The following is a 26,691-nucleotide window of genomic DNA, read 5'->3' on the forward strand; positions in this document are numbered from 1 at the left end:
ACACACTGTCTACTGAAAACCTGCCCATTTCCTTTGAAGGGACACTGTCAACCTGGGAAGAAGTAACAGAATTTGTCTAAAATAAAATGTACTTCCACGAACAAAAATGGACCCCAGTCAGTGCAAGATAAAAAAGACGGTCAAAAGCACAAAACAGCACCATTTTGTTTTTCATCTTCTTAAAAGGTTTTATTAAATGTTCATCTTACAATCTGAATAAGAACTATGGAAATGATTGTATGCCAGTTTTGCCCTACCAGGATCTCCTTCGATACTAAGATTCATAATATTCAGAAACTTAAAAATTAAGCATATCATTTGGAGTCAAGCAAGGCAATATAATACTGAGATTCCAAATCAATAAGGAAATAAAAGAAACAGTGTATTTAGACAATAAGCATAAACAATATGTTGAATAGTGAATTAGAATAGACCTCTGAGCCTGATTGAAACATTGCACCAGTTAAAATGATTTGCAGTTTATTTTAATTTTAATATATTTATGCGCTAACTTGGTAAGTGAACTGGAGTTCAGACTCCTTAGAGCTATAACCTAGACCATAAAGATAAGGCTAAATGCAATACAGATTTTAAAATAATCTGTCAAACACCACTTTATGGGGTGGTGGGAGGAAACCATCACTTTTTCTTGCTTAATATTGACAGATATTAACATTCATTTAACTTACACACACATTTTCAAAACCAATGCTTTGAGGGCATACCATATAAGTAAATTAGTGAAATGTATAAAAAGAAATTGATATCAAGTATCTGGATTTTTGCATTACACATTTTAATTGTGTATTCGATCAACTGACTTATATGGCACAGGGTTAAGTATTAAGATTTTATATAGGAGGCAAACCCTCTAATTCCTTAAAAGTATGTATCCTAGACCATTTTAATGAAATCATACATAAAAGTAATAAGAATGATCTACACACTTTTCTCCACCCCAGTACATTCTGTTTTCCATTAACTTATTATTTTATTAATAATATATTTATATATATATTATTAACATAATTATTTTCCATTAACTAACTTTCTCCAAAGTGAGAATTAATGAAAAGGGATGGGGAAGTAATAGCCCCATGTTAGGGGCAAGAGGTTTGCCCCTGCAAAAATGCTTTTTTATGCTTATTTTTTCCCTTGAAGCCTCCCATCAGCTGTCATCAGTGTCCCACCTCATCCACCGGGCCAACTAGGCTCTCATAATACCTCCAGACTAACTCTAACCCATGCGTAGGGTCAGTGAGGGGAAACAAACGTGAGACTGCAGCATCGTAATTAAGTCCTAACTTCCCATTTTCTCTATGCTCAACTGTTCATGTTTTATGGGTGGACATGCACTGAGAATATGAGATGTTTTGTCCCCAAATCTGTGGCAACTCAGTCATGTGCTCTTGACTGTTCAAAATTTAGGACAATACCTCTTTTGATTAACCCCATACTAGGGATCTAATGCATGGATCATTCAGATGCATTCTATTTTCCTCAGTATAGGTTTGCCTATTATTTCTCTTTCAGGTCTCAGCTCTCAGGAGCCCATGCTGCTAATAAAACTGGATCCCTTGCGCTGGAGCTAGGCTTTATGCTAGCATTTATGTTTAATTGTTGGTGTATGTGTTTATAAAATGTTCCAGCTCAGTTATAAATTGTTAGCGTACAGAGGCCATAAATTTATGCATTGATCCCAGTATTGATGACCATTATTAGTGTAGCCAATACAAACTGTCTAAAAAGCTTCAAAGTTTATTTGTAAAGCATTTTATTTTTTTTCACAATCGTGCCTTCTAGAAAAATAACTTCCTAACAAGGTACTCCTTTTCTGATTGTAATACATTGGTAATAAGTAGGTAAGTATAAAGTTGTAAGCGACTCCTTTTATGTAGGTTCATAGGTTGGTACTATGCTATCAGCCCTAGGGCCTATACAAGCCTAGCCATATCATTTCCCTGGCTATTTCTTCCCAGAATATTTACTTCCCTGGTCCCCTGTCTAGCAGGGCAACTGATGTGATCCCCAGGGTGAATTTCCTATCTCCCATCCAGTCGTCAAGGTTCCTTTTGAAGAGGGTCAAAGAGGTGCTCAGCTTGACATATATGGGCAGTCTATTCCAGAGTATGGAGAGTCTCTGGGTCAGGAACCTATCCCTCCAGCATGTTTATTTCATTGTGATGACCAGATTTAGATCCCTGGAGCATGTAGCTCTGAGGGATTGGGATTTTTTTTAAGTGTAGCATGTCCAACAGCACTGGGTTTGACATGGCCTTGTATGTTAGGCAGAGATCGCCTCTGAGTAGGCGATATGTGACAGAACTGGAAGTTTTTTAGATTGTCAGCATTGGGCATATGCTTTAGGCCTGTGATTCTTTTAGTGAGGTATTTCTGTGGTCTTTCCAGTTGTTGCAGATGTCTTGTGAGGTACATACAAAATGGGGCATTGTACTCTGTAATGGGTCTAATGAGGAATGAGTACAGTGGGACAATGACCTCCTTTTTTCTGGATGAAAAGCCCTTAGTGATGAGGTGTGCCACATAGAAGGATTTCCTGTCTGTTGTGGCTATGTGGTTATCAAAGGTGAAACCACTGTCCACCTGTGTCCCTAAGTCCCTTATTACACTTTTGGTGTTTAGTGTACTGCCACCTATGTGGTAATTCATGGGTACATGTTTTTTCCCAAAGGGGATAACTATACATTTCTTGGCATTGAGCTTGAGCCTATGGCTTTGGCACCAAGCATCTGTTTCTGTAAGGCCTTTTTGTAGAATATCCACATAATTTGGGGATTCCATAATGGTGCCCAGTTTGCAGTCATCTGTGAAATTTGTTCGCCAGAGTCCCTTAGTGTTGACCTGTACTTCAAAGAAGTAGATGCCAAACAAGAGCGGTCCCAGGTCTGAACCCTGAGGTACTCCACTAGTCACTTGTCTGGAGCTGGATTTTGAGTTGACTACTTTTAGAGTGTGGGTTCTATCAGTAAGCCAGTTGGCAACCCATCGAGTGATGCAGGGATTAATGCCCAGCTTAGTAAGTTCATCTATGATTCCAGAGTGGGGGATGGTGTCGAAGGCCTTGGTGAGTTCCAGATAGGTTGTGTGGACTGCCTTATCCTCGTCCACGCCTCTGGAGACTTGTTCGAAGAAGTCAATCAGGTTGAGGAGACAAGATCAGCACTTTACGAAAACAAACTGGGTGGGGTCCAGTGTTTAAAGGTTGCCAATGTCTTTGTTTATAAGTTCCATGATAATGCATTCCATGGCTTTGCAGATCAGGGTCATCAGACTGATGGGAGGATAGTTCCTGGGATCCAAGGTAGATCCCCCCTTGTGGAGTGGGATAACTGTAGCTGTTCGCCACTCACTGGGCACGAAGCCTGAGGTGAGGCTATGACTAAACATGAGACTTAGGTGAGGTGCCAGCTCATTTTGTAGTTCATGTAGTACACAGCCTGGGATGTCATCTGGTCCCATGGATGCTGTATTCTTAGTTTTGGAGAGTGCATTTTTTACCTGTCTGTCTTCTGTAATTCCCCTTTTTTGACAGGCTTCACTGCAAGGAGTCTGTGATTAAATGAAAAAAACCTTAGAATATAGCTTTGAGGTTTACTCTGGATAATTGAGAGTAGCTCTCTGCTAAGTGTTTTAGCATGCTGTATATGCATCTTGCCCTAGGAATAACCACTTTATGACAGAGTGCACCCCAAAATCTGAGTAGATGTTAATCAACTAGCAGAAGGATTTGAGGTCCTTTAATGAAGACTGCAAAGCTAGAATAACTTTTTTTGGACAATTTGTATGTATGAGACCATGACTGCTGTCAGGTGAAAGTCTTTCCTCAAAGTGACTATTACATAAATTATCTCTCCAGAGTTACCCATTTCTAACAAGAGAGACATCCAATTGTTTTCCTGCAGTTAATAGATGTCCTGACTCTTCATATCTCCTGGAAAAAGGGAGCACCAGAATGCTGATGTCAGCCTGTAGCATGTAATAAGCTATACATGTATTACTTTGTTGTGTGGACTATATCAGGAAGACCTGTATGTTGATTAGTTACATGTATGTATGTATTTATTTGTTTTAACTGGTCAAAGGACTAGTATGCTTATAGTCGTGATTCTGAGATTGGGGTCTGGTCAATGTCCTGAAATTGCAGAGCTTATAATGTCCCACTTGAGTAACTGAATTAACTAAATATTTCACTCTATATTAACAAAATCTGCCTAAGGAATTCAATGTTTTTCTTCTTGTATTTTTTTTTAACTCAGCACACAGAAAAGTTGACATTCCATAAACCTAAAGCTTTATTTTGAAAATTTTAAAACTTGATTGATTAATGTTGGTAATATTGCTTTTTGAAAGACAAAAAAATAATCATTAAAAGGAAGATATAAGGTAGTAGAAATTGGTCAGATACAGCGTTAAAAAAATAACTAAGTAACAGATATGCAAATCGGCCAGTGTTGCAAACTTCAAAACCTTTTTGAGCATAAATGTCTAAATGTTACTACAAAGATCCACAAAAAAGTGTGGAAGGAAAGTGCATGATCCGACCATGAATAGCAGTGTTAAACTGGAATGGACTTGTGTTGGGATTGCTCATGCTGTAATGTCATTAACAGTGTCCCAGACAATATCTGTTAGACTAATCAACAACTGGTGCAGCGTAGACTATTTCATCAGGATTGGCTGGGCAACGCAAAATGTATTCAGTTGTAATTTGTAGTTCTATGAAGGTTTGGCACTACCCAAGTCAGAGATAGGATGTAGAAGGTCTCCACCTACATGGGCATATAGAGGGGATTAAACCCAGCCCTGAAAATGCAATTTACAATACTTCATAGCACTTGATTGGCTTCTCTCATACTGCTTTCAATATGTTGGCCTTGGATAGCCTTAAGCATATTCACTGATGATGATGATGAAGATGATGTGCTCATGAGTACACTTGACAGTATGGATAAGGACGTTTGCGTCTATAAGCGATTTACACACTTCATTACATAATCCTAAATTCATTGTCTCTGTCTGTACTGACAGTGTGTGACTCAGCCACTCACTTAGCTAAAAACTGCTCATTGGTCACCTCTGAATCAAAACACCTGCAGTTAGTATGACATCAATATATAAATGAACAAACAAGCAAACATCTTGCCATAGTCGTTTAATAGAGCCACACTGCAAGTCAGGTGCTACACTTCAAAGATTCTTACTCAAGGCATCATAACATATATACGATCAGTTATTTCTAACAGCTTCTCCAGTTTGTCACATCATATTTCCAGAAAAGCATGATCTAATGAATTCACATAGCCACTTCACAAACATTAGAGCTATGCAGTTAATCAGTGCTGTTTGACTGGATTCCTAGCAGTACCCTTCCAAAGCACTAGAGAATTATGCGAATAGAACTGTTAGAAACGGTAAAAGTTTAGGACATTCTGACTTGTCTAATATGACAATTACAGCACAGCAGTTGCCATTATTTCTGATTAAGAATGTCTTTACAAAATACTAAGGCATTCATAAAAATGTCACACCTTGTAATATTGAACTCGTATGCCTACAGTGAATAACCTGAGTCACTTTTGATGAATTGTATAATTGAGCTGTGAAACTCAGGCAGTCAGTAGCTCTATTGTTGTTTTTCTCTAAGGCACACTTCCTGGAGGCTGATGATTGCTATTCTGGGTACATAGAGAATAAGAAAGATAACGCTTGTCATAAAAAGATATGAATCTTCTACTAACATCCATATTCATTTACAGCATCTGCATTGCATGTCCTTTTATTCCATTTGTTGCATTTAACAGTGTTAATGGTAACAAAGCTGTCTCTTGAAACTGCTTCTTCAGAAGGTATAATAAGTTTATTTGCATGCTATAACGGAAAAAATGATTCTTGTAGCAAACAGCAATAATGAAAACAAGTCCAGCAAGCATAGTCCGTTCTTTCAGAAATCCGTCACGGGTTGGAAATCAGTACTGGCATTCAATGAAACAGGTTTTAACACACACGGTGATATGTAAGTAACAACTCCCTTTGATTTCAACCTTCAGGGACATTTTCCAAACTGTTTACCGTAGAGATGGCATCCAGCCTGATTTCTTCCTTCAGACTTCTTGACAAATCCTTCCTTCACCAAGGACTTAGAAAAACAGAAAAATAACCACTACTTGTTGTTCTGTCTCTTATATTACCCCAAAGGTACATGCCCCTTGTAGTGGCTTGCTTGCCAGCTCTGTGTTAGCCTTAATTCTATAGAGTTTTGTACACTTAGTAGCCTCAGAAGCCACCATTATGTCATATGTTGTAAAATGCACTGATTAATCTACAAGCTGGTATGATTTTTTTTCAGTATGGCACAATATCTTATGTATAACAAATGATAAAATGTCTTCCTTGTTTCTACCCATACTCTTATTCTGGTCAGTTCATTAATTTAGCAGAGTGTGGTGGTCCCTTGAGCAGCCTTGAATGTTTATGCTGCCAATATAGTTAGCATTTTAAAGTAGACCACACACAAATTTTAATAATTTTAATGCATACCTTAGGGAAGTGATAACTCATGACACTAACCCTGGGATTCAATAAAGCCTACACTAAGTGTATACAATATGTATTCAATAAAATTCTTATCTCATTTTTGTGTTTTCTAGTCATGCAGAAAGATTACGCTATGTGCACATGTATTCTACACTTTGTGGTAATCTTTACGAATCCATGTCAATATTTAAAGCAGCAAAAATATCAGCAGGAAAACTAAAATTAGGAGGAAGAAGGTTTGAGTTATGTCTGTGTTGTCTGTTCCTCAAACAATGTACACTTGGTGTGCACATAGTGTACACTTAGTGTAGGCTTTATTGAATCCAGCCCTAAGTTTCAGCATTTTTATGCTAGTGTCATATACATTAAAAACCTTTAAGGTGCATTTTGGAGTCATTTATTACATTTATAATGTGGTAATAAATAGGTCCCTGTAAGACTACTACAATAATGAAAACGGAGTGCATACTTTCATAAAAACTAAAGAGAAAAAGGCAAACAAGTTTACTAATCAAGTGACCATTTTCAGGCAGTGAAACAGTTTGTTCTTGTTATGTTTATTTATTTCCATTTTTTACTGGAAAAGTCCAGCTGCACAAACAAGCCACTTTTCAACTAAGGTCTGGGGAGAAAAGCTCCCTGAGAAATAGCAACAGTAGTACATACACAACACCGAGAATTCTCAGGTAACATTTAGCAACATTACATACACGGCTGCACAAGAACTATTTACATCACTATTTATACAACATACCGAATGGTCCAGTAACATTAGCAGAATCATGTACAAAGTGACAATGAATAAAGCAGGTAGTAATAAAACGAGTCTAGTTAGCAACATATTCAACCTTGGGTGTAGTTAAGTAGTATTACAGTAGGTCAAATATACTATATTTGTATGTATTTTGTCATAAAAAAAGTAGAAGACAGAAAAATAAAGGAGAAGCTACCTACCTAACATCCACATGGGAATGCTCCTGCTCCCTCCCCCCATAAGCATTCTCCACTTCCTGTATTCTCTCCACTTCCTGTATTCTCATTACCTTCACCACCTATATTTTGCTCGTAATTTAATTCTTAATATAATCTATCATCCTGAATTATTCTGTATCAAAAAAAAAAAAATTCTTTTGTATCAAAAAAAAAAAAGTATAACTTCACTCTATTATTATTTTTGTTGATAATTTTACTGATTGTAACCTACACCTTGCTATGTCTTGTATGTTATGTAATGTAAATCTCTGTAACATGTATTCTTGTTGGAGCTTTTCTCCCCAGGACTCCATTGAAAATGGGTTCACTTGGCCCAATGGACCATCCTGGTTAACAAACAGCAAATAAATAAATAAATAAGCGAGAACCACTGGCATGTATGCGCACAGGAGTAGTTTAGGAATAATTATTTTGGGGAATAGCTGGGGCAAAGACATCACTCAGATAGGATAAGTTTTAATTTGTCTTTGAAGATATGTGCATTACTGAAAAGTCTGATTGGAGGGCGAATTGAGTTCTAGGCTTTTGATGTACAACTGGAAATAAGAGCATTTTTTGCTTATGTTTATTTATATTTACACAATCAAACATTTAAATATTACAAATAGATAGCAGATTTCCTTTTAATTTTTCATGAGCAAAGTGCTAAAGGAAAGATTACCAAATCAGTCAAGTATGAATGCTCATTCACATAAGACAAGTTTTAAACTTTGGCAAAAGATGGCTGTGAAACAATGCCAGCAGTTCAGTTCTGGGGCTAAGCAGAAGCATATTAGCTCTTCTCTGCACCAGCCAACCCCCCCACCCCAGCCATTCCAGTATCCCATTACCTGGCTGGCTGTTTCCAATTACCATAAATGCTGTTCAAACCTGTCAATGTGCAAACTATTTTCTTCTTTATTTTTACATTGATGATTTAAAACCTTTATTTTAAATGTTATAGTACAATAACTGATGGCCATTTGCTAAACAAAACAGCTTCACATTGAAAACAAATCTAGCATGAGCATTAAACTTCTCTTGACCTGAAACTTAAATTCACTGAAAATAAATCTAGCCACTTTAAGATTGTGTGTACATTCCTCCAAACCTAACAATTGTAGCTACATTGTTGTCTGCATCCTTCTAAGGATGTCTGTGTCAAAATTAACAATGTTAATGTCCAAAGTCACATTTCAAATTTGTTTCACACACACAGTATCCAAAGTATTCCGACTTAATTCACACACACACGTGCACACTAGTCCTGCAAAGCCAGGTTAAAGACTGTTTAAAAATGGCCAGATGGTAAGAGTATGAGGTACTTTTATCCACAGAGAACCCCCACCAGCAGTTATAGCCACTTTGTTGACTGTGTGCACCCGTTGTTATTTAGAAATACTTTATTGGTACATTTAGATGAACAATATGAAACTGTGTAAAGATCATGAGCATCATACCATACAATTCAGCCATGTGTAGTGCAATTAAAATAGAAGAGTATTTATGAGAGCATAAGAAATACCACGTGCTGCCAGATGGTTAATAAGTTAATATGCACAATCTCTGCAGCAGTAAAAGTTATTTGAATAATAAAGAGAACTATTGCTAATGCATAGATCTCTGCTGGTAAACAACTTTCTATTTCAGTGCTTCATCTATAAATGAAGTACTTGCTGCCCTTGAAGAATAAATTGCATCGTTACATTAAAAATTGGTGTGCTGGTGATAGTGCCATAACATTTCCTGAACTAGATCAATTGCGCAGACAAACAATGACAACAGTAGGTAAATGAAGGTGAAGAGATTCAAACCCTGAACCTTTGCCACAGAAAGTAGCTCATTAACCCTTTGGACTCTTAAACCTCTGCACTGTCTGTCAGAGTGATTATTTCGATGCTGAAATCCTTTGCAATCTGATCTTGTAGAGAAGACTGTATTACGGTTATATGCAACAGTAAGTACATACTGGTTGCCGAAGACCAGACGGTTATGATCATCACTCCAGTAATGCAGACTGTATAACCTGACAAATGTGAACTCCTTTGCAGTTGATGGAGGCTGTAAACAAGGTATTTCAAAAACTATATTTATAAAATGCTGCATATTTAAGTTGTATTGCATAATTCAGACATATTAATGAATTCATTCATTCTTTTAGTGCAATGAACAAAGCTAAACAATTAAGTGCTGTAGCAGCAGCTTTTAATGAACAACTTAAAATTCATACAAAAATATTACTGCATATAACATACTGTTTCTTCGGGGTGGGGTCTTACATGTGTGCAGGATGGCTTCATTTTATTTTTGACCTCCCTATGTCTCTGTCATCAAGACTAGCTATCTCATCTAATGTCACTCAGTACAGATGTGACCTAGTTGCAGCATAAATCTCCAGAGTCAATAAAGTCAGACTGGGAAAAAAAAATGGTGACCTATGCAAGGTAATGAATCAGGCCCCCAGCAGTACTATCCCATTACTTGGCTGTCTCTTCTCAGCTGCCATAAACACGATTGAAACCTGTCAGTGTATGTACGACTTTCTTCTTTACTTTAACAATTATCACAAAGATTTTGATTTAATTTAAAACTTTTATTTTAAATTTTGTAGAAAGAAACATTGACAACCATTTTCTAAACAAAACACTTTCATTGTGAAAACAGACTTAGTATGAAAAACACTAAACATTGAAAATCTCATTGTGAAAATGCATCTGGAGATTGATTAAACTACAAGATCCATGCTGAGATTCATACTCAAATAGCATATAGTGAACTACTAATTAGCGTCTATGCGAAGGGTGCAGGATTTCAAAAAACAACTGTAACACATTTGCTAACAGCCTGCAACAGCCCACTGGACACAAGTGTCCCCTTTCAGGAGCAGCCAGTGAATACAGTCTAGTGAAGTAACTTGGCAGAGTTGCATAAAAGCAAACGAAGGCTGAGGGAATGAAAACAAGCAATACAGGAAGCACATCTTTAACAGCTCCACAAGGGGAGATCCAGCTTGGATCCCAGAAACTACCATCCCATCAGTCTGACAAGCCTTATCTGCAAGGCCATGGAGCATATTATCATGGAACTTATAAACAAAGACATTGGCAACCTTCAAACACCGGACCCCACCCAGTTTGGGTTCGTGAAGGGCCAATCTTGTCTCCTGAACCTGATTGACTTCTTCGAATCAGTCTCCAGAGCCATGGACAAGGGTAAGGTGGTCCACACAGCCTATCTAGACCTTGCCAAGGCCTTTGACACCATCCCTCACTGTGGAATCATAGATAAACTTACTAAGCTGGGCATTAATCCCTACGTCACCCAATGGGCTGCTAACTGGCTTACTGATGGAACCCACGCTGTAAAAGTAGCCGACTGCAAATCCAGCTCCAGACAAGTGGAGTACCTCAGGGTTCAGTCCTGGGACCGCTCTTGTTTAGCAACTACTTCTCTGAAGTACAGGCCAGCACTAAGGGACTCTGGCTAACAAAGTTCGCAGATGACTGCAAACTGGGAGCCATTATTGAATCCACAAATTATGTGGATACTCTACAAAAGGGCCTTACAGAAACAGATGCTTGGTGCTAGAGCCATGGGCTCAATCTCAATGCCAAGAAATGTATAGTTATCCCCTTTGGGAAAAAAACATGTATCCGTGAATTACCATATAGGTGGCAGTACACTAAACACCGAAAGTGTGATAAGAGACTTAGGGACACAGGTGGACAGTGGTCTCACCTTCAATAACCACATCACCACAACAGTCAGGAAATCTTTCTATGTGGCACACCTCATCACTAAGGGCTGTTCATCCAGAAAAAAGGAGGTCATTGTCCCACTGTACTCATCCCTCATTAGACCCATCATAGAATACAATGCCCCGTTTGGTATGTACCTCTCAAGACATCTGCAACAATTGGAAAGGCTGCAGAAATACCTCACTAAAAGAATCACAGGCCTAAAGCAGATGCCCTACGCTGACCACCTTAAAAAACTCCAGCTATACTCTGTCGCATATCGTCTACTCAGAGGTGATCTCTGCTTAACATACAAGGCCATGTCAAACCCAGAGCTGTTGGACATGCTACACTTAAAGAAATCCCAATCCCTGAGAGCCACATGCTCCAGGGATCTAAATCTTGTCATCACAATAAACAAAACATGCTGGAGGGATAGGTTCCTGACCCAGAGACTCCCCAGACTCTGGAATAGATTGCCCATACATGTCAAGCAAAGTGCCTCTTTGGCCCTCTTCAAAAGGAACCTTGACGATTGGATGGGAGAAAGGAAATTCACCCCTGGGATCACATCAGTCGCCCTGCTAGATAGGGGTCCAGGGAAGTAAATAGTGTGGGAAGAAATAGCCAGGGAATTGTTATGGCTAGGCCTGTATAGGCCCTAGGGCTGATAGCCTAGTACCAACCTATGAACCTATAAGCTCATGGCTTTACTCATCTACTGTAAGTGCTAGAAACTGTTGCACTGCATTTCACACCAATGTGCCTGCAAAAATCAAGCTAAATAAAAATGTATTCACAGTTAAAATATTAACAGTAAACTGGTAGACATCATGCTGTCAAACTTATTCACAGCTAAATAATAAACATACAATCAACATTCAACACAACAAGGAAATGAAGGATCCCATCCAAAGAACATAGTTGATATGATGATGCTCCTCTCTACTACAATCTGTCTCCCTCCTTAACTACTCTGGCTCATGGGTAGGTGCTATGTTTAAAGTCCAGGGGACCATTGAGGAGCCTAGCCCAAATTTCTAGTTGCTTAAAGCACTGTCTGGTTAAGTAACTTGCTCAAGGATAGGTCAGGGCATAAATACAAAGCAAAATCAGAGATATTTTGCAAAAGTGAGACAAAAGTAGAGTACTTTAAATCACTTAAAAAGTTATCAGAACAGCAGGTCTTGAATCAATGTGCATTTTATGAACCACAAAATTATTAAAATCTATGTCAGACATTGAAAGACTGTGATCCTCAGTTGAAGAAGGATAGCTGAGGTACTAGGTTTGAACCTAAGCAGGTTACGTAATTAAACAGAGCCAATAAAGAATAAAGCGGTGAATATGGGTGGCTAATAAAAATACAAATAAAATAAAAAGCCATCCTAGGCCAATGAGTAATTTAGCACAATAATAACTGTAAGGTCTGGAAAACAAAATGCTTTAAACACACTAAAATAATCTGCAAACCTTCTTAAAACACATCAGCAATTTATTAAAAGTTAAGCTCTTTTGGCCCAAAAACTCAACACCGAGATTTCTTCAGAAAGATAAAACATGTCATTTAAAATCATTATGTAGAATTGTGTTGCACCTCTCAAAGGGAGGTGAAGATTAACCACAACATGCTTAAATAACTATTTAAAATTCTTTCCTTTATATAAAAAATGAGGCTCATGACCTATCACTTCCATTATGTCAGGGTTCCCCTTAAAAATAACCTGAGTTTTGTTAATTATATCCTTAATATCTCGTGCACCTGAGCCGAAAGGTATTACCGTATTTCTTTTGTAAACTTGCGCATCACCTGAACATCCTTTACAGGGAATCAGAGAGGTCATTGTCCCCTAAAAGTGGTTTGTATTTTGTTCCCCACCCTGATGTAACTTTTTCACAGATTTGACTTGTAAGGGGTTAGGGATATCCCCCTCCACAAACATTCTTGAAATATTACTTACTTCAACCTTAAAATGATCTAAATTCAAACACATCCTCACTGCCATAACCAAACTGCCCCTTAAAAATATTCTTTTTGGTGTAACTAGGGTGGTTACTTTGGTAATGTAAATAGCTATTAGAGAATATGTCTTTCCTGTAGATTTTTGAAACAAAAATATATTCTTTCTCTCTCCTTGGATAAAGTTACATCCAGGTAATCAATACTTGTTTCTGATATGGACTGACACTATTCAAATATTCTAAAAATGTCACTGGTTGTTGTGATGTCACTTTCCATAATCTAAATATATCGTACAAGAATTGAAAATATGTAACCCAATGATTGGGGAATTCTGTGTTGAACACAAATTTGGATCCTCAGGCATTGAGGACTAAGTTGGCATATATGGGTGCACAATTTGCACCCACTGCCAACCCCTTGACCTGCATAAAATATTCTACTTCAGTGATAAAATAGTTGTTCACCAAAACAAGTTCCATCACAACCATGACAAAATTAATCATTTTGCTTAAACTTGTCACTTTTCTTATAGCTTCAAAAAATAAATTTAACCCTTTTCTGTGGGGAATAGATGTAAACAAACTGACAATATCAATTGTTGAGAAACCACAGTCATCATTGTACCAGTCCTTATCTATTTTTGCCAAAAATTCCAATCCAGTCCTGAGAACAGGAATGAAAAGAGACTGATGCTAGAAACTAGTAGTATACATAGCCCTTTCTGAGAATACATGTTTGACAATAGTTTTTATATGATGGATATTATCTGAATCACGTAAGGAACAGAATTATTGGCACCACATTGGAGAAAATAATTAGAGTTTTTTTTTAATAGTGAAGCTAATTTACTTTTAAAGGAGGAGGAGAAAATGAGTATGTACAATATTGTGTTGTCCAAACAAGGGGCTAGATTCCAAAAAGGGATGGTCTTAGTGCGTCTGCCCTGGTATAGAGAGACTTGCTCTCAGTGTAAGTGACTCACTTAGGTGTGAGACATGTCTCTAAATAGGCTTGCTATGGGGACCAGATTCCAAAACACCTGCTGTCACTAAGTGCTCATTAACTCTAAGAGCAAATTTTTTGGAACCAGGCCCAAGATGTCTAAATAAATAAAATTAATGACCTTGAAGTTCTGTTATTGGAAGAAAACAATTATGTTGGGATCGTCACTGAAACTTGATAAGGTGGTATTACTTGTCCCATGGATAACGAGGGTTAAATGGCATTCTAAAGCTTCAGGGTAGGTAGTAAAGGAGGGATGGTCTCAATTTATGCACGCATAAATTATAAGTCTGCAGTAATTTTAATAGTTCCTTGTCAGAAATTATTTCCTTTACAGTTTTTGGGAATAGTGCAAAACTGCAGATAGTGGAATTCTATAGATGTTCGTCACTTAACCCAGATGAGTCAGAGGTATGGCAGTTGCCATAGAGGATTAAGGTTGTGAGCAGCTCTTCCTGATTCTCTCAGCTCTCATTTGTCTACTGTGTGATGTGAAAAGGGACTGTGAGTCCAGTGGGCCTATCTGGTTAACAGTACTACTGTTATTTCATTTCTCTAGTTATAATGGTAAGGGCAATATTTCATGCAAGAACTTGTCATAACACTTTAAAAACTGAAGCCCCTAACTGAGGTAAAATGGATTAATGATGTCCTAAAGAATTATGGAAGAATACAATTTCAGGGCAGAATGGTTTAAATGTTTTGGCATAAATATCACAAATTCCCTGTGCTCTTCTGCATTATGTTTGTACCCGCCAAACATTGAAAATTGGTTATGTTACCAAAACAGTGGAAATGGGTTCAAAGGGGAGATATGACTGCTGATGCTGAGATACTATAAACTGAGTAGTCTTATAAATATTTCTTTGAGAGAGTGTTGATGAAATATTTACAGGCCTTAATAGATTAACAGGAGAGTTGCTAGAAGAATTAGGTAGTGAAAAAGAGCTCACCCCCCCAGTATATTCCATCTTGGATTTGCATAAGGGAAGTTTGTGTAACAAACTTGATATATTTTTATACTGATGTGACTAGTATTTGATGCATATATCTCAACAGATATTATATTCACAGACTTGGGCAAGGCTTTTGATTTAGTTCCTCAAATTTCTATTTAGCCGCAGATTTGAATACCTACACAATTAAGTGAATTGTAAAATATATCAAAGGTGGGAGTTTTAGACTATATCTCAGTAGTGTAATGTGTTGAATGGTGTTTCCAGAGTTCTCTGCTTGGACCTTTTGTCTTCTATATCTTATGTCTGTATTGCCTACTAGTGGTGAATGTTAAACAGCCACATTTGCTGGTTGTTACAAAATGATTAATTCTATAGAAGAGTACGTATTCATGCAGAAACATGTTGATGAACTTTACAGATGGGATTTATTAAAGAAATTATCAATAATTATTAAATGTTTCACAGTTCAGGTGTTTAAACATGAAGATTGATTGTGTGGTTTAAATTTCTCTTCTCTTTATTACCATTTATTTAGGGCAGATTTAATGAGTGTATAAATGTTTGTGATGCACTCTTTGAACACACTTTGGTTATCACTTTTTCTGAATCATAACAGAAAGATCAGAAATAATTATTTTTTTAGTAAGAATTGAAAAAAAAGTTAAATGCCACAGGGATATTTTTTTTTCCAGTAAAGGACAGCAACAGAAAAAAGATAGATTAAACGGCCCAAAGATTTATGTCAAACAAATAATTTGCAAGTTTTTCAGAAAAAGCAGAGCAGTAGCTAAGGTAATTATTGGCACCCCTGAGTGGGCAGTCCCTTAGATTGCTATCACCTCAAAATAAAACTGAAGAAAAAAAAATCCTGCTCCTTTGCAAAGAAAAAAAAAACATCATTCAAACCATTAAAATATTTGCACTTCAGCACGAGTGTTTAAATGGCTTGTATGAATAAATGAATGCCACCATCACACCAGTGCCTACTTGTGGCACTGATTGTCTAAATGGAATATAGACATTTCATTCATTTACAGCTTGTGGCCTGTACAAGCAACAGTTCTGAGATGAAGGTTCTTAAATGGTCTGGAAGCAAGGTCTTTTGGACTTGATTATTATGGAGAATGTGTTATGACCTCTCATGAAGAAGTGAGGCTTTAAGAAACATTAAAATGAGTACATGTTTTTGAAATGCAACATGTATTACCTTTGTCCTCTCCTGCAGCTGTAAAACACTTAGATGGGCGTGAGCCTGCTTATGGTTAATTTTTTTTTTTTTTTTTGCTGTTCCTGGGTTCTACACAGTGACTGCCATTCCTCCACCCTATCAGTAAATTCATTCCTGGGGAGTGAACCAGACACTGTTCAGCCCAGGAAATGGGCATGTCTGCAGGACCCCAGTGAACAACACCCCTCTTTGAACTGCATTGATTCTCCTCACCACAGGGAACGTGCATCCATTTTGTTTATCCATGGATGCAGGATAGCACATGCTACTGCAGGATAATGTTCTGTAGGTTCTACATCTAGTGCTCCCTCCAGGAGTTACTCCAGTGCTGATCCAGAGTCTCCTCACTTCCCACAGATGGGTGAGCTGATGGCAACCTCACTCCCATCCTTTCTGCATTGACATATACTTAACAGTCTGTTATTTCATGTAAATACAAACGTCTAAACACAACTGATTAAAACGTAAAAAAAAATGTTTTTGCAAAGGAGGCAAACCCCGCCCACCTCCATTTGGGGGCCTTTGCCTTCTCCCACAAATTATATATACCAACTCCAGAGTCATACTACAGTGGGGGGGGGACAATGAAAATATACCACCAGCTCTCACAATCTAACACACTGTGGTAAAGCAAACTGCAATATTACTGATAAAGCTATAAGAAAAGTTATAGTGATCACGAAATATACCCCCTCACGTACCACCTCACTCATGGGTGTGAACCTTAATGCTGATTCTGCTCCTAATTCCATCCCCACACCTTGTCTTTCAAAAAACCCTTCCCCTAACAGGATCAGTATACAAGACAGACAGACACACACCACTACAATTATCCCCTTTCCTAGCCCTTACTCTAACCCCAGCCTGCAAACCCTCACACTCGCTTTTCCACCCGTACATTGACCTACATACTTCTGAGAAAACAAGTTGACAATAAAACAAATGCTTCTTAAAAAAAAAAAAAAAAAAAAAACACTAGAATGCACTTTGTCAAGAAAATGAACACACACATGCATGTATATATTCCTCGCCCCCCAATTACTATCACCCGACTAAATACCGCTACATTAGATTAAAAAACAAAAGCTACAAAAAAAATAAAAAAATTTTAAGACTCATAAGCAATTTAAAAATTTATCTTATGAAGGCTGGAGACATCAACCCCAACCCTGGCCCATCCACAACAGTAGACCTAAGCACTCCATTTAACAACCCAACATGTACTACCCAGATTGATAGACTTCCAAACTCATTTCTGGTCTATCATCTCAACATCAGAAGCATAAACAACAAGATTCATAGCCTACATGGACTCTTAGCTGTTCACTCCCCTGATGTCCTCTGCCTCACAGAAACCTGGCTAAAACCAATAACCAAAGATAACGAAATAACCCCCCCCCCAGTAGACTGGACTGGATCTCCAGGAAAGATGGCGGGGTAGCTGTACTATACAAGTCTACCCTAACAATAACAATTGACACCAAACAGCCACTCCAGTTTGGCAATGCAGAAATTCTCATCACCAAACTAATAATAAACAAAAATAAATGCAGATACATTGTCTGCATTTATATTCCACCTGGCAAGAATGATCATCTTCTTTCGGCTCTTCCCATTAGGGGTCGCCACATCGGATCATCTGTTTCCATTTCTTCCTGTCCTCTGCATCTTGCTCTGTCACATCAACCACCTGCATGTCCTCTCTCACCACATACATAAACCTTATCTTAGGCCTTCCTCTTTTCCTGTTACCTGGCAGCTTCATCCTTAGCATCTTTTTCCCAATATACTCAGCATCCCTCCTCAGCACATATCCAAACCAACGTAATCTTGCCTCTCTGGCTTTGTCTCCAACCTGGGCTGACCCTCTAATATACTTATTCCTAATCCTGTCCACCCTCGTCACATCTAATGCAAATCTTAACATTTTTAACTCTGCCACATCCAGCTCAAAATGATAATACTCTAGAAAATATCTTACATTGGCTAGCTTCTAACTATCACCAGAAAACCATTGTCATGGGGGACTTTAACACTGATTGGAACACCTGTTCCTCTGTACCTTCCTCCACCCATTTAAACCTCCATGGGTTTACTCAGATCATTGCCACCCCCACCAGATTTAGCAAAAATAGAGTCAAAGATAGCATTCTCGAATGGATACTTGTTAACAGCCACCCCCAAAAGTACAAGTCAGGTACATTACCCGATGATCTAAGTGATCACTGCCTTACCTATATTATTAGGCTCAAAGCTGACATTCCCAACCAGCCCACCTACAAAACTATAAGAAATGTTAGGAACTTTAACCTTGACAACTTCCAAAAAGAACTCAAAGCATGTAATTGGAATGTTTTGAAACAACACCTATTACAAGAAGCAGTTGAGTACTTCAATACCAGATTTCTGGCTATCCTTAACCACCATGCTCCTCCCCGTACCATCCATGTAAAAGCCATGGTTACACAGTGGCTATCTAAAGAAACAAAAACCAAAATTAAACTAAGAAACAGTGCCTGGGCCAGGTGGCATGTTACCAAAGCCCCTGTGGACCAAGTAAGATACCAGCAGCTAAGGAACCAGACCAAAAATCTATCATTCTAGACAAAAATATCACTACACCCTCCTACAACAAAAATATCAGCTAAAACCTCAAAGGTTCTGGGCTGGTATTAACAATCTTCTCCACCCAGGCTGCCGCCACTCCTACCCCATCAGCTGCCCTTGATAAATCCCCTGTTGAAATTGCAAACAGCTCCATTTCCTTCTTTACTGAAGCTATCCAGTCTCTAGCTACCCATCTCACTCCATCGGACACAAACACCAGCTCTGGCACATCTAGCCTTGATCCACCCAGCATCCAACCCACCTTTACCTTTCAAACCGTACCTACCAACCTGATTTGGACCTTACTCAAAAAGCTAAAACCTACTACACTAGCTGCCGACCACCTCCCAGCTGAATATCTTCAAAAAGCAGCTGATGCCATAGCACTTCCCATTTCTATTCTGATCAACAGATTCATCTCAGAAGGATCCATCCCAGCAATAGCAATATAGAAAATATTACATATTATACCTCTCCATAAAGGAGGAAGTTCCACAGAATTATCTAACTTTAGACCTATAGCCATTCTTTCACCACTAGCTAAAATCATGGAAAGATGCATACACAAACACATCATGCACTTTCTTATTCAAAACGGAAAGCTCGCCGACTCTCAGCACGGCTTTAGGCCATTCCACAGTACCACCACGGCTCTTCTATCTTTCTTTAATGTCATCAATCTTCATTGTAACAACAACAAACTATCTTCAGCACTCTTCCTAGATATCTCAAAAGCTTTCGATAGGGCCAACCATCAGCTACTGTTCAATACACTACAAACCATCGGTTTAGACCAACACGCAATACAATGGTTTCACTCCTACCTAAATGGTAGACAGCAGGCTGTCTTATGGCAGAGCAAGCTGTCATCCCAACTTCCTCTAACCCTAGGTGTCCCACAAGGGTCCATACTAGGTCCCCTTCTTTTCTCTGTCTTTATCAATGATCTGCACATCACCATCCCAGGATCCACCTGCATCCAATATGCAGATGACTCAACGTTAATATGCTCCGCCTCCTCTCCTACACAACTTCTAACCCTCACCCAGATCACTTTCAGCATGGTAGAAACATGGCTAGCTAATCACCGCCTGCTTCTAAATCCTAACAAAACCAAGCTACTACTTTTCTCCCCTAACCGTAGAATTCCTCCTCCTTCCTTCAACATCAAATCTAGCAATGACACCATTATCTCCCCTGATGATCATACAAAGCTTCAAGGCGTAATAATAGACAACAGCCTTAAATTTGATAAACATGTCAATCACACTATTAAGTCCGTCAACAAAAAACTTGGCTCCCTCTACAGAGCCAAACCTTTCCTCACCCCCTTAGCTAGGGTAGCTATTGCAAGATCACACCTCCTCTCTACCCTTGTGTATGCCTCCCCTGTACTCACCAACCTATCCGAAACCGATCTCAACAAATTATCAGGATGTTACAATTATATAGCCAGATCCACCACTGGCATGGCTTTTAGGACCCATCATTGCCAGAACCTCAAAGCACTGGGGTGGCTAGAGTATCCTATCCTTCTACAGTTCAACCAGCTTATAGTTGCGCATAAAATACTCCATCAATCTGATAACACCCCTGCCCTCAAAAATATTCTCACCCCTCATAGTGCCCCCAGGCCATTATGCTCAGCTGATAAACTAATGATACTGACCCAAAAATCCAACAACTCTGCAGGCGATGCTATATTTGCCAACTCAACTGGTAAAATCTGGAATCTACTCCCTACTACCATTACCGAGGAAACCTCACTACCCCTATTTAAAAGAGAACTCAAAAAATGCCTCACATCTCATTGGCTGTGCTCTTGTTCTAAACCTGACTAACAACTTCACTAATACATGATGTGAGGTTGTTCAATCTCGCCATTTGTTCTTACACGTGGGGTATGGAGCCGATCCATCGGCTCCGAGTCAGCCGCTTTTCAAGCTCAAGATCTTTGAGTAGCTCGAGGCACAATCCCTATCCCATGATGCTCTCTTACCAACCCCAGATCTAGTTTGCCGCTGCAACGGATCGCACGATCTTTGGAGAAGCTCGGGCCAGTAACCTTTTTTTCTTGTCTTTGGACATATTTTTATATATATATATATATATATATATATATATATATATATATATATATATATTTATAATCAGTTTATAGTTTATCAGGGATCTGATATAAGGTTATTTAGAATATCACAGCTATTTGTTGCATTTCAGTGAGTTAACTGCAGTGTTTATATTGTTTTTTTTTTTTTTCTAAAACTTGGAGTGGTTGCTCTTAGGCCTTTGGCCATTCTTTAGTTGGCGTTTTACTTGACAGGGCTCTGCCAGGTTGCTTTCCCTATCTCCTTGTTGTTTGTCACATAGTGTGCACAGTTAGATTTGTTGTTCAGGGATCTGAACTTGCTAGTGTTATTTTTTCTGTCGATATACATATATATAGGGAGCAGTTCCTTGGCAAGCCCTATCTGCACTCCTGAGAGGAGGCTCGACTGTCCTGCTCTGGAGGCAGTCAGGGGTCACTTGGCTTTATACCCAGATGCCTGGCTAGGAATTACATCTGATTCTTGGGTAAAAAGCATAGTTACCAGAGGATACACCATTCACTTTTCAGAATCCCCTTATTTTTGCACAAGAATCCCAGACATTTCACCCAGTCTGCGTCATCAAGCAGCTATAGAAATTCACAAGCTGCTAGAAAAAAAGAGTCATCCAGCCAGTCCCGGTGGACCAGATAGGATCTGGAACTTACTCCAGGTTCTTTTTAATTCCAAAGAAAATGGGGGACTGGAGGCCCATCTTAGACCTCAGCAAACTCAACACCTTTGTCAAAAAGGAAAAGTTCTGGATGGTCACGCTTCAATCAATGCTACCATTTTTAGAAATGGGCGATTGGATGTGCTCTATAGATCTCAAGGATGCATACTACCACATCAAAATGGCCAGACCATCCAGAGATCACTTGCGTTTCTGGCTGGGGGCCAGTCACTACCAATTCTGAGTGTCGCCCTTTGGTCTCACCTCAGCCCCCAGAGTGTTCACCAAATGCATGGCAGTGGTCACTGCTCACTTGAGACATTTAGGATTCCGCGTGTTTCCATATCTGGATGACTGGCTCCTCACTGCCACCACCAGGCATCAACTGATTCATTCCAGAGATTACACAATCAACCTGGGCTCCCAGTTGGGCATAACCATAAATTTTGAAAAATCTGCTTTTTCACCATCGCAGCATATTTCCTTTATAGGAGCAGATCTAGCACCACCACCGCCTTGGTCAGTTTGCCTCAAGCAAGAGAAATCTCTCTACAAAGTCAGGTGTCCCACTTGTTAATGGAAAGAAGAGTTCCTGCATTCCAGGTTCTGAAGCTGTTAGGCACCATGGCAGCAATGCTCATTGTGGTTCCTCTGGGACGGATGCACATGAGGATACTCCAGTGGTTACTCTTCACACAGTGATCTTATCAACAGCTTCCAATGTCACACACTCATTCTTCGGGAGTTCTTCACCCCTCTCATTTCTCCCTCAAACTGACAGCTTGGCTGCTCCACTTCCCAACCTAGCCAGATCACATGATTTGTCTCCCGCGGTTCAACATATTCTAGTTTCCTCTCATAAAGTCTCCACCAGGAAACTGTATAACAACAAATGGAAGCAATTTGTTCATTGGGCTTCTCAGCATGGTATTGATCCCTATGTCACCCCTATTCATAGTATTCTGGAATTCTTGACTTCGCTCTTCCACGATAGTGCGGCAGCTTCTACAATAAGGGTTCAATTGGCTGGCATATTTAGCTTCCATGTGGGATGCAGTGGTTCTAACATTATGTCCCACAGATTAAGTAAAGCCTTTTTGAAAGGAACTCATCACCTTAGGCCACCTGTCAGACATCCTGTTACTCCCCTGGAATCTAAATTTGGTACTATCTCAACTCATGCTTCCCCCTTTTGAGCCTGCATCATCTTGTCCTTTGAAGTTCCTTTTTTGGAAGACAATTTTCCTGGTGGCTATACTTCAGCGCGTAGAGTTTCTGAAACTACAAGCACTTTCTATCAGGCCTCCATATCTGGTATTTTACCCCGACAGAGTGTCTTTAAGAACAAATCCAACCTTTCCCCCTAAGGTCTGCTCCGAGGCAAACTTGAACCAGTCTATTGACCTTCCTGCTTTTTTCAGAAATCATGCTAATAGATTGAAGTACATGTTACATAAGCTTGATGTTCACAGACAATTGAGGTTTTATTTGGACAAAACAAAGGAATTTAGGAAATTGGATCAGCTCTTTGTTTCCTATGCTGACAATAAGAAGGGTCTTTCTGTATCGAAAGTTACATTGTCAAACTGATTATCTGATTGTATAAAATTTGTATATTCTTCAGGTAACCAACCTTTAGAGTGTGAAGTGAAAGCTCATTCCACCAGGGCTGTTTCTACGTCCCTGGCTCACGCAGCCCATTTGCCTTTGGACACCATTTGTGCAGCTGCTACTTGGTCCAAACCTGATACATTATCGCTCATTACAAAGTGGACAGGGCTTCCTTTGGTTCCACTGTTCTCAGGAATGTACTCCCATGAGCCACCCAGGATTAGGGTGCTTGGGACGCTACCCACATGTAAGAACAAACGGCGAGATTGAACAACTTCACATAAAGAAGTTATGTTCTTCCATAACGTTCCATGTGAGTTGTTCATCTCGCCTTTGTTCTTACACTCCCTCCCACCTTCCCCCTCCGGGTTCTAGAAGAACGGGTATGACTGGTGGTCTGGTTGGTCTAACTAGTGTCCTTCCTTCCAGAATATCTCTTAGCTAATTGTAAATAGCTATATACATATGTACATAATATATATATATTTTTTGGTGCTTAGTTGTATTTTTTCTTGCTGGGTTCAGCAAACTAGATCTGGGGTTGGTAAGAGAGCATCATGGGATAGGGACTGTGCCTCGAGCTTCTCAAAGCTCTTGAGCTTGAAAAGCGGCCGACACGGAGCCGATGGATCGGCTCCGTACCCCACGTGTAAGAACAAAGGCAAGATGAACAACTCACATGGAACGTTATGGTAAGAACATAACTTCTTTTTTTGCTACCCAACCTGCTGTTTAGCCAAGTATCTATGCCTCATAGCATTTGAATGTCTAAGCATTGTGAATTATGAGATCTGATTGTATTTTATGTTCAAATTTTCTGATACGTCTTTGCCAATCGGATGTAAGTCTGCACATTGTATATATTGATATCTGCCTGTATTCTTTGTCTATATTTTTCTAAACATGTCTGCCTGAGTTTATCACTCAGTGATGTATGTACTGTCTCTTTTTTGGTATATGGAGCTTTTCTCCCCAGGCCTCCACTGAAAATGGACATATATCCAGTCGGACTACCCAGTCAACAAATGTAAAATAAATAAATATTTTCATCTATCTATATATGGACATACATAATATACATGCACACAAGGACATACACCACAGAAACTCCCACACAGGGAACAATTTCTTTTAGATATAAATATGCTATGGTACTTTATTTAAACATGATGCACAGGTACAAAATCATTTCACTGCACCTTTAATAAATCTTTTTTTTTACAGAATGTAATAGTGGAGCTTCAGTTTTACCATGTCATTTCTCACATATGATTGGATCAGCTAGGCATTAATAAGCGATGGTCATGGAACCTTCACTAGACTGGAAAGAATGATGATGATGTAAGTAAGGTGAGAATGAAAATCTCAATCTGCAGCTGGTTTTGGCATCACTTACATTCTGCTGTGGTAAATAATAATGAAAAACTACTGGATGTTTCTTTTATGTGTCAGCATACTGTCAGGAGACTAATGGTAAAATAGATTAGTTTTCAGTGCAATCCTGGAGGGACAGCAGTTCTCAGATACACTTAATGGATCCTGTTGGTTTAAAAACAAGCACAAAAGGTCACAGATTCTAAATGCAACCAACACGAGCAGTTGACAGTTACCAGTACATCATAATACTCGCAGTGATGCAAGAGAATAGTATGTTGCATTGTGGGTAACAATCGGAGTCAGAGTAATAGAACACAGGGGCATAGCTGTATACTTATTAAATTATGTCATATGCAAAGGCAGAAATGGCTAGGAATTGCACAATGCCATTTGTTATCCAGAACTATTCATTTAAGTGTGCATTATATTTGTTAGTAAAGAATTTGAATAGACAATATACTAGTGCCTAACTGCCTTATTTTGGTGCGTTTCAGTATGCTGATATTTTTTCTCTCCAAGTTGTTCTGAGGGCCGGTATGACATAAAGATGTTATTTTCCTTTATTACCTTAGTTTAAATATATCAGGCCTATTGCTTTATTTCTAGTATGTGGTTTAACATTGTTTTATAAAACAGATGTGTGCAAAATATATAGCTCTTTGATAAATTTAAACAAGTTAAATACAGTACAACTAAGCAATTAGAAATGTTGGACTTCTACTTCCGTGACAGCAAGACTGTGAAATGATACAGTAACACATGCATTATCGTATGTAACATTTCACAACAAATTATCTAGTAGAATGCCAGTTACCTTGCTGACTGTTTCTGAGCAGAAATATCAGTGTTCTGTTTCTAAAGAGAACTATCCCAGTCTGAATCGTTTTGCTTGAACTTGCGTATAAGCAAAGTATAGTCTGCAGAACTTACCTGTATGTGAACTGTTGTCTGCATACTTGGTAGAGGTGAATTGGGATGTATAGTTCTCTTGAGCAGTATCCTTTATAATATGTTTAGAAGCAGAAAAGTGCAATTTCTTTTTACATAGATACCATAGAATTCACATCAGGATCAAAACAATGAGTAATTTTTTTTTAATTACCTTCTCCGTGTCTTCTATGTGTCCCAAACAAGGAAGGATTTTTTTTAGTTGAACTCCAATATAGTAAAAAAAAATGTTATGAGAATTAAATGTGGAAAATAAGTACTTCTACCTGTGTTGGATGCATGCATGCATGATAGACTTTAGCAATAACCCATGAATGAGTGTGGGTATCACAGGATTAACGCACTGTTGGCATGGTCAAAGGACGAAAACTTCTATTATACAATGACATTATATAAGAAAGAGATTGCTTACCTTTCTTTAGTAATATATTCTTTGTACAATGGTGTTATAGTGTTCCTCCCTGTTCTTCAATGTTTGTTGATGCACTGTGCATGCATGTGGGACTTGCGTTCCCACGCTTGCATGGTATATCAGTGTTGTTCAGGAAAAGCAACGGAGAAAAGAAAACCTCTGTTACTGTTTTATTTTTCTCCCCTGGTCATTATGGGCTTTTAATTCAAGAAACCTAGACAAAGCCCAACATATTGGGGGGAACAAAGGTCCAAAAACAGGGACAGATTTTATTGCTCTTATAAACTTAGGAAGTTACTGGAGTGGGAGATTTTGTGTTAGCATGCATTTTTCTAAAGAATATGAAGTGCAAACCTCAAACGTTTAAAGTAATAGAAAAACTTTTCATTCATTCTTTTAAAAGAATCTGGCTTCTGAGGTGAGACAGACTCCCTGATGCAGAGGAGAAAATTATTTTGCAGGTCTATATTAGATGAGTAGTGGGGTTGTGAGGTGAGCGAACATTGGGGATTAGAAGGATGTATGATATGAAGTTTTATATTAAGGAAAAATAAATAGAT

Source organism: Protopterus annectens, chromosome 14.part0 (assembly GCF_019279795.1).
Source record: "Protopterus annectens isolate FY-2018-M chromosome 14.part0, PAN1.0, whole genome shotgun sequence".
Classification (NCBI taxonomy): Eukaryota; Metazoa; Chordata; order Ceratodontiformes; family Protopteridae; genus Protopterus; species Protopterus annectens.